The 10,115-nt window shown below is 40.7% G+C and overlaps 2 long non-coding RNA genes across 2 annotated transcripts; both read right to left on the reverse strand.

Moving 5' to 3' along the window:
• Positions 1-1,745: 1,745 nt before the first annotated feature.
• Positions 1,746-5,471, reverse strand: LOC124476814. The gene is made up of 3 exons (XR_006957062.1): positions 5,224-5,471; positions 5,062-5,101; positions 1,746-2,199 (listed from the first exon to the last, which is right to left on the reverse strand). It is a non-coding gene; the product is annotated as an uncharacterized LOC124476814 (long non-coding RNA).
• A 508-nt stretch (positions 5,472-5,979) lies between these two features.
• Positions 5,980-7,084, reverse strand: LOC124476815. Its single transcript, XR_006957063.1, has 3 exons — positions 6,731-7,084; positions 6,262-6,432; positions 5,980-6,023 (listed from the first exon to the last, which is right to left on the reverse strand). It is a non-coding gene; the product is annotated as an uncharacterized LOC124476815 (long non-coding RNA).
• Positions 7,085-10,115: the final 3,031 nt, after the last annotated feature.

The following is a 10,115-nucleotide window of genomic DNA, read 5'->3' on the forward strand; positions in this document are numbered from 1 at the left end:
TTGTAGTTCTTTTAGTAATTTGTGTTTTACACCAATATCATCTCCAATTTTATATTAGATTTATCATAAATGTAAAATGTATATGCATTATAGATCAATACGCATTATATATAATCAGCACTACAAAAGTAAACTTTGGAATGTCTTTTTCTCATACTTTTATTTTATATTAAATCCGAGTTTTGAATGTTTTTGTCACACTGCATGGAATGTCTCAATGGAGCAACATGGACATTTTCAGCCCGGTAGCAGCATACATTGGAGTACAAGACACATTTTAGATTTTGAAAATGAACATTTCAAGGTGGCGCTGTTGAGCCTCTATCTGGCTTAGAGGTAAAGCCATGTGAAAAAAAGTATTTACTAGTCCAAAATATTCGACAGGGCAAGCCACGAACTAGTACCACCAAGGACATCAAACCCCTAACCCTAGCGCTGTCTGTTCAGACCATGTCTTATGCAGAACAACTAATCATCTTTTAAGTTTGGGGATAAACAAATGCACAAGTGGTTCTGTACCCTGGTTCTGTTTGTGCTAAACCAGGACTATGTGCCACCAAAACATAATTTGACTTTGACCACTGATGTCGTCTATTTAGATTATGAATGGTCTTGGAATCTATACTTGTAAAGATACCTCACTGCAATGGCAGATTTGGATTTTAATAAGACTGTCGTACAACAACGTCAAACCCATTTTTGGAAAGGTCTTAGCTTGCGGGTTCATTTATGTAAATTTGACACATTCCTGTAAACCCTTATCTGATATATTGACCTTTGAACCCTTGCCAGGGGTCACCTTAAAGCCCTATATTTAGTAGTAGTATGGTATTTTGGGTTCCTTTCATGGCACATAGTCCTGGCTTGGTACAGTGAATGACTGGGGTTATATTACCTGTGTCTTTTAGTTTCATAACCCTAGCCCCTACAGGGGATCAACAGCGCCACCTAGAAAAGGTAATTTTTCCTAAAATTCAATTAAATTTTCTTTCCTATCTGAAGCTAGGATCATCCTGGGATTTTGTATTTAGACCAATATTGACACTCTTCACATCATACTGGAACCATGTGCGAAGATAATGATGTCAAATAATGTTAAGTAAAGTTTACATATAAGGATATTTAAATGTTGACTTTTCGAGTACTGATACATTTTGTCTTTCATAAAAGACCAATGAATGTATATTTGTCATATTAAGTGATTTAAATGTAACTGAGGACAAAGATCTTCTCAAAAAATTAGTTTTTAAATTAAAAGAACTACATTTCCCACAACCCCGCCAATATGTTTTAACGCTAATATGCGCCATATTTGTAGTCCACGTAAGTTCGCTATGGTTATCATTTTAGTTAAGTGTAGCCCACATTATTTAATGACCTATTCAATTACTTTAAAAACTTGTATAAGTCTTACCACGTGTCAACATGCAAAAAAATAGAATATATAATGTATAATTCATATAGCCTATCTTCATGCCATCACCTTTATTAAGGCATGGATTATTCTGAATGTGACGTCATCGCGCCACACTCCCAGTACAGATTATTCATATTCAGCCACAAGGAATCCATCATTTAACATTGTATGTAATGTGGTGTTAATAAGATAACAAATTTACATCCGCTTGTGATGGCCTAACTTTTAATATAAGTTTTCTCTTCATAGGTAGTCTACTCTTACCTCCACCAAGCAAAGGATCAGACGGTTGCTTGTAGGCTAACATAAGTGAGTCCAACCATGAAAGTCAATGTTTATAAAAGTAATACCAAAGTTTATTGAACAGAAAAACAAGACTGAGTTAGTGAAAATAAACCAAAACCTGGGAGCCGCTGGCCCTCCCCGCAATGGGAAGGCGGAGCCAGCGCGCTCCCTTACCTAACAGTGAATCTAAAACAAAAACCCGAAAACGTTAGCTTGGTCACCAACTCACCCGTGTTATAAGTTAAGTTTTATGGAGGCAACCATAAATCGATGCCTAGAACCCAGGAAGTGACTAAATGACTAAATGTAAATGGATAACAAACAAAACTTGAACTGAGAAAAAGATTGTGGCCGTAACAGTATCACAATAAGCTCATAACATGTTACAGTGTATATCAATAACAAATATAGAATTGGGAACTCTTTAAACAATAACCAGGCAGCTAGGCACAGAAATATTAACAGCAGACTTCCAGGTATCCTCCCATTCTTTTACACTGTGAAAAGAAATACACATCAGAATCAGAATAAGGTTTATTCACTATGTATGTGAACAAACAGAATTTACGGTGGCAGGGAGGGGCAAACAATAAACATACGGATCTTAAAGTAAGTAAAAGTGCAAAAGTTTAACTATTTCTTAGAACTAAAATCTAATAATAAAACAATTTAAATATAAAATATGTATAAAAATAAGAGTAAGACTAAGTAAGTACAATTTTGATAACAAAGTGGTTACTTTATCAAAAGTTAGTGAAATACAGTGATCAATGTTATCTGTTTTTACAATTTCACCATGAGATTATGTGACTTAAGTTAAAGGTCCCCATGGCATGCTGTTTTTGGATGCTTTTATATAGGCCTTAGTGGTCCCCTAATACTGTATCTGAAGTCTCCTCCCGAAATTCAGCCTTCGTGCAGAATTACAGCCACTACGAGCAGTCCCACAATGAGCTTTCCTCAGGATGTGCCGTTCCTGTATCTGTAGTTTTGAATGCTATGAGGAGGAGAGAGGCGGGGCTAACTGCCATGCTTCGGTCGTTTGTAAGCCATGATGTCTCTCGAGGAAAAAACAATATCGTGCTTGCACAGTCGTAGCTAATTTTATCATTGGCGGGCCATATTCTTTGGACGGGCAAAGCAGAGTAAGGGGAGGTAACCTTTCCCCCTTATAACGCATAAGAGGAAAATTCCAGATGGGCCCATCTGAACTTTAATTTTCTCAAAGGCGGAGCAGGACATCCAGGGCTTGGTTTACACATATCGCAATTTCTAGCCACTGGGGGACCATAGGTAGCCTGGCTCTGCCCTCCTACGTACTTCCGCTCAATTTGGATTTTGCTTCTGTACTAGGTCTGGGAGCTCGGCTCTGAAGTCGGTTTCCAGAAACAAATTTGTTGTAGGTCCAATCAGCGAACAGAGGGAGTGGCTGAGAACGATGACGTTAATGTCGTGCACTTGTTTGAGTGGTTCAGTAATGGCGGCGGAGAAAGATGCGAGCAAAACTATTCTGCGGTTGTGGCAACGCTGCCGAATATAGGTTAAAGCCGGAGCAAGAACATTCCTTGCTGAGTTTTGTTGGTGTCCATGATGTTGTGGCCCTCCTCCCCACGGGGTTCGGGAAAAGTTTGATTTTCCAGCTACGGCAGCTTGCTCCATTACAGTAGTGGTGAAGGAGTTGGCTAAGGCGAACGCTTGCGATTGGTTATGGCAAATCAGAGTGGTTCTGGGCGGATCCAATTGTTTTACACTTCAACAGAGGACCCGCCTTCAAGGAAGTTAACGTTTGTCAATGGAGAGATCCCAGACCCTCTGTACAAATGAAATGTACGAGGGTCTGGTTAGGACCAGGCTAGACCATAGGTAGGATAGGGGAACTCATATTAATGTTAAATAACCTCCTAAAGTTAAGTTTTCATATCATGGGACCTTTTACACTGTATAAGTAAGGGTTTGGAGAAGCACATTTTGTCGTATTGGCTTAAATAAAATTCAAATCCTAATAGTAATCAAATCAACTGCTTGGACAGTAATATGAATCTGGTATCTGTGGCCGTTACAGGACTATAATTAACACAAAGAATAACAAATTCTTATTGGATACTGCAGTTCTTTAGTAGAGTAGAAGTTAATTTCTCTGATTCAAGTTGGTGATAGTTTCTTCACAGAGGCAATGTATGTTTAATGATAAATGTTCAACTTTTAACAACAGGAACTATAGGCTTTTCACAAGTTGCTTGTGATGAAAAATGCTGTTTTGTTACATTTCAGATGGAGGAAAGAACTTGAGATATAGCCAAAAGATAAGAGTACAGTCTCTTAGAGTTCGATGGGCCTAAATGGTGACAAGTCAGATAGTTTGTTGCACAGAACCACCTGGGGAAGTCATCCTTGGAAACTGTTAGGAAAAGGGCAGGCGCTTTTACCCCTAAAATTGCAAGGGATTGTATCTGTCTATTAGGGCCGGGCGGTATGACGGTATATACCGTTCGACGGCAGAAACCGGGAGAGTTTTGGCTATACCGTTTCAACCGCGGTATACTTTTTGACTACTTTTAAATGTTTTGGGTTGGGCAAAAAGGGCTCGCATCTAAAGTCTGAGTGAGGACATGCCGGGAAATATCAAACTGAGGCTTTAACGTATCGACCGAGCTTTAACAAGGTTGATACGCCGACACCGAAGTTAGATATTGATAGTAAAACTCTGAGCTGTGAGTACGTCACCATGCGGATGGCATGACTGTGCATCCGCCAATCGGAACGCTCGTACTGTCGTTGCCTTTAAATAATAGCCAGTAACGTCTTGTAGTACATGCAATACTGTTTTTTCCACCACACTAGTGGCACTGGTAAAATTTCTTAACTGAATTTACAGAACAATTACTATACCGTGATATATACCGTAACCGTGATATAAAATTACTCATACCGTGATAGAAGATTTTGGCCATATGGCCCACCCCTATCTATCACTCTCTATCTAAGGCCTGTAGCTGCCAGGAGTTCCTCTGTAGGATGATAATTTGTTTGGCCACAAGTGCATTACTTCAGACGGCCTAAGGTCAGATGGCTGAGCGGTTAGGGAATCAGGCTATTAATCAGAAGGTTGCCGGTTTGACTCCTGGCTGTGCAAAATTATGTTGTGTCCTTGGGCAAGACACCTCACCCTACTTGCCTCAGGGGGAATGTCCCTGTACTTGCTGTAAATTGCTCTGGATAAGAGTGTCTGCTAAATGACTAAATGTAACTTGAAGCCTGGCAAGATGGATTCATGGACAAACTCAAAAAAGCTTTAATAATAATTAAACCCCCACTAAAAATAATTTAAATGAAACACAATTGCATGCATCTGAGCTCACCTGCTTTGAACGTCCCTCTTTTTAAACAGGAAATTGCAGCCTGAAAATATATGAACAGAGGAATAACAAATAAGATGATTTGCCTGATTTTTTTGGGGTCATTACAAGAAAAGATTATTCATAATGCATAAGCATATGACCCTTACATAAGACAACCTTTACCTTAAATTCTTTTTCTTTTTCCCGGGGAATGATTTTTGGGAAGACCTTGAGGAGAAGAGATGTGGGAAGAAGTAGAAAGTGGGTAACATAGAGAGAGGGTTGGTGATGGAGGTAAAGAGAGCGAGGGACTGGGGAAAGGAGGTGCGGAGAAAGAATGGGAGGGAAGAGCAGGAGAACAGAAAGAGTGGGAGGGAGTCATAGGATGTGAAGAGGGAGAGGGAGTAGGAAGAGTAGATGAAGAGAGAGAGGGAGTAGGAAGAGTAGATGAAGAGAGAGAGGGAGTAGGAAGAGTAGATGAAGATAGAGAGGGAGTAGGAAGAGTAGATGAAGAGAGAGAGGGAGTAGGAAGAGTAGATGAAGAGAGAGAGGGAGTAGGAAGAGTAGATGAAGATAGAGAGGGAGTAGGAAGAGTAGATTAAGAGAGAGAGGGAGTAGGAAGAGTGGATGAAGAGAGAGAGGGAGTACGAAGAGTAGATGAAGAGAGAGAGGGAGTAGGAAGAGTAGATGAAGAGAGAGAGGGAGTAGGAAGAGTAGATGAAGAGAGAGAGGGAGTAGGAAGAGTAGATGAAGAGAGGGAGTAGGAAGAGTAGATGAAGAGAGAGAGGGAGTAGGAAGAGTAGATGTAGAGAGAGAGGGAGTAGGAAGAGTAGATAAAGAGAGAGAGGAAGTCATAGGAGGTGGGTGGGGGACCGGGACAAGGTTAAGGGTGAAGGTTTGATCCTGAGTGGAGGCAGGGGATGTTGCTTCTGGTGTTTCTTCTCTTGTTTCTTCACCAGCTGTGGCAACGAGGCTATTATGGTCTGAGAGATAAAGACAAATAAGTAAATGTAGAGGGAAGCAATATGTTCTCTGCTCCCAGCTTGAATCTAACTATAACAGCCCCACAAATGAGGTTAATTAAACAGAAACAGGGTCTAATCGGGGAATATTTACTCATCAACAATATTCTTTTAGTATATTTTATGTTACATAACGTGTTTAGAAACTAAATACAAAGTTATAAAAAAGCATGTCCCAATGCAAAATATGTGTTCTTACATTTAAGATAGTATTCATAAAGGGTGGTCATTTTTTTAATGATCTCCCTCACAGGCCCCTCTGGTATGAAGCCTATGCCTGCAATGACCTCTGCTGTAAACCCCCCCCCCCTCTCTTCTCTTTCCCCATGAAGAGCAGGGGCTTTAAGTCCAGTTCATGCAGCTTATTGACCTAAAAAACAGACATTAACAAGTTATCAGGCTTTGTCCTCTGTATCAGCTCTCTTGCCATCTGATCAACTACTTTTGAAATAGTATCATACTTCTTCCTACTTTTCAAAGTATCTACTATACTTCTTTTCAAATTGACAAAGCTAGGGGTCCTTACAAGAAGACTATAAGATGTGATGCTGCTATTGATTAAATGATATGGCCTGATACCAATGAAACTGGCATTGATATCAAGTTCCGACCATTATAGTATGGATCTGAATGGAACCGTAACCTAAGATCTCCACATTCTCACTCACAGATATGCGGGCTGAATCTATCACTCTGCCTGCGTTGCGGTGCTTCTTCACATTCTCCCCCCAGTCACCAACATGCAAACTCTCCTCCTTGGACTTAATCCTCTTTTTTTGTGAGAGGCTTGCAAAACATGAAAGGCATGTTTTGCGGTTGACAGTATTCATGACCTGGCAGTGAGGGCAAGGCCTGCTTTTGGGTTTGGTCATTTTCTGCAAACATAAAGACATTGACATGTACCTCGTAGCTAGTCCCCACATGTAGGCAACTAGATCACCACCATCTCTCCCATTGGGAACCAATGATAAAAAGGCAGCGATGACACAGACATTATGGGCAAAGCTTGTCTAAATGGTATGCTTTTCGGCAGTGCGATGCCACTGTCACCCCCCATACAGGTAGCATAGCTATCTAGGAATCTAGGTGTGCAGCTGCGTTGGTCTGAAGATCGTCACCTCGCAGACATCTCCGCCTGGATGACCGAGCACCACCTCCAGGTGAACCTCGCCAAAACAGAACTTCTCATCATCCCGGCTAAACCCTCCATCTCCCACAATCTGACAATCACCCTGGGATCCGTGACGGTGACCCCTACATCCTCTGCCAGGAACCTTGGGGTTACCATGGATGACAAGCTCTCCCTCGCGGCCCACATTGCTGCAGTCTCCCGGTCGTGTAGATTCACCCTCTAAAATATCCGTAAGATCAGGAGATACCTGTCTGAGCATTCCACCCAGCTGCAAGTCCAAGCACTGGTCCTCTCCAAGTTGGACTACTGCAACTCGCTGCTCGCTGGTCTCCCAGCATGTGCAACCCGCCCTCTTCAGAGGATTCAGAACGCAGCGGCCCGCCTGATCTACAATCTACCCAGACGCTCCCATGTTCCCCCGCTCCTCATCTTTTTCCACTGGCTACCCATCAACGCCCGTATCAGATTCAAGACCCTGGTACTGACCTTCCGAGCAGTGAACGGGACTGCACCCGACTACGTCAAGTCTCTCCTGCAGCCTAACACCCCTACCCGTCACCTACGGTCTTCTTCGGACAACCGCCTGGTGGTCCCACCGCTCAAGTCCGTCGGTCCCAACACAAGCTCCTCTCCTGCCTGGCCCCCCAATGGTGGAACCAGCTCCCCACCTCCATCAGGGACACTGACTGTCTCCCCACCTTCAAGAAAAGGCTCAAGACGGGAGTACAACGGCACTTAGGAATGCTTGGCTGGACCTGATGTTAGTTTCCTCCAGGATCACAATGACTCTTATTGAGAGACTTGTTGCTCTTGTAAGTTAGTTATAATAAAGTTAACTTTTGAACTCTTGTACTTGCTGTGAAATATTTTACTGTTGATTGTTCTTCTACAGGTACAGTCTTGCACTTTTTGGGGTTCATGTTGTTTTAATTTGTAATTTGTATAACTGCATGCTCTCATGGGTCTTCCCTTTTTTAGTTTTTCACAATGTATGCTTTATGTTTTGGCTGCTTGCAATGTTTGGGACTACCTCGTTGTTATGATCAGTGACCTATGCTCTTTTGTAAAGCTCTCTCTTGGAAGTCGCTTTGGATAAAAGCGTCTGCTAAATGCATAAATGTAAATGTAAGATAATCACGCCCCTCTCGTTTGCAAGTGAGATCGAAAATAAATACAGCACAGAAATAAATGTGGTGTGGAAATAAATGTGGTGTGGAAATATTTGTGGAAATAAATGTGGTGCATAAAAGTCTCAAAAAATAAATAAATGTGGCACTAGGAAATAAAAGTCCCACGAAGTAAATGAATGTTGTCTTTACAAAAACGCAACTTTGAAAAAAAATGAATGTATTTATTTATTGATGTCGGTAAATGGATTCAGCTATATAATTACATAATGCTATATTTATATATGTATTGCCATCTTAGTTTTATTTCAGAGTTTATTTCATAGCCATATTTATGTATGTATTTATCTATTCATTTACCTATTTATTTATTTTTGACTAACTCGGCGTAGTAGCATAGGCTATAAACGGTAACTAACGGTATCAGTACGGGATTCATTCAAAAAGCAGCTAGTTTAGGAAAAAGGGCGCATGCATTCATTTTGGGCTATTTAGTTCTGTAGGTATTTGTTAAACATAAGTGGTGAATTTGTTTACATTTTGTCGGAATCCATCATGGCGGACATTGAACATAAACTAATCTTGTTTTAACCCTTGTTTAAACTAGTTGAACTACTCCAGGGTTAAAATTAAGATGTGCAACACATCTCTGATTAATTATAAACTAGTTTAAACATAGATTTACTAACCCCTAATTAATGTAATCCATGTTGGTGCAACCCAGCCTTATAGCCTATACTTTGTTCTATATTTCACTTTGTTGTTATCTATCGGTCTTTGTCAGACACGTGGGTTTGTGTGTGACGTCGCCGCGCCGCCATTTTCCAGGTACAGCTAACGTGCAGTCGATGAGCTCTGATGAGAATTTACTGAAGATAACAAGCAAATAAATCGCTAAACTGGAGAAGAGCAAGAAAACTGAGAAATGGCTGTACTACGATAAACTTACCAAAAATGCTGGGATCCGTTACTTTGAGAAATTGTCATTAGGGATGGGACGTATGGCACTGACGCATCGATGCTTGTGTCGCAAAACCAATACGCACAGTTTCGAAAAAGTGTTTTGGAGCTTGTATCAAATTACGAAACCACGTGACAGATGACGTTCAATGCTTCAAACGTCACGAACTGGTTCGAAGTTTTGCCGCTCTTCTGAACCAGAGCCATGGAAGGAACGAAGCCACCGTTTCTTGTTAAAGACAAATCTCACATTGTCAGAGAAGCAGCACCAGGCATCGCTAGAGTTTCTTCCATCAGTCATTATTATTTAGCCAAATCCGTATAGTAATAATTATAAATCCGTGCATTTGTGTTGTGTTATTTTATTGAAATGAAACGTAACATGATAGGACTAGGTAGGTCTATACAGTGCCCAGAAAACAAATGTTGATGATTCGTCAACATTGTCAACAGTAATAATAATTTGTAAAAATAAAGTTCCCCCAGTTCACAATAGACCTACATATAACAAATGTTAAGAAAAAATCTGTGTTATCTAGTTTGATTGATATAAAGACCATATCGTATAAAGTCCGTCCAACCGCTTTAACAAGTAATGATCTCTTCGGTGGTGTAGTTGGTTAAAGCGTTGTACGACTACATATTGTTAATGCGAATCTGGGATCCCAAGTTCGCGCCCCAGTCCAGTGAATCTCGTACGATATTCTTTAACTTTTACTGTGAGAAAAAATGACATAATTCTAAAGGCCTACGGATATATCACAACATTTTAATGTGTGAGCACTAATATCAGATCAAAATGAACACATGTAGCCTTAATTAAATATTGAATAA

The sequence above is a fragment of the Hypomesus transpacificus genome, chromosome 14 (assembly GCF_021917145.1).
Source record: "Hypomesus transpacificus isolate Combined female chromosome 14, fHypTra1, whole genome shotgun sequence".
Classification (NCBI taxonomy): Eukaryota; Metazoa; Chordata; class Actinopteri; order Osmeriformes; family Osmeridae; genus Hypomesus; species Hypomesus transpacificus.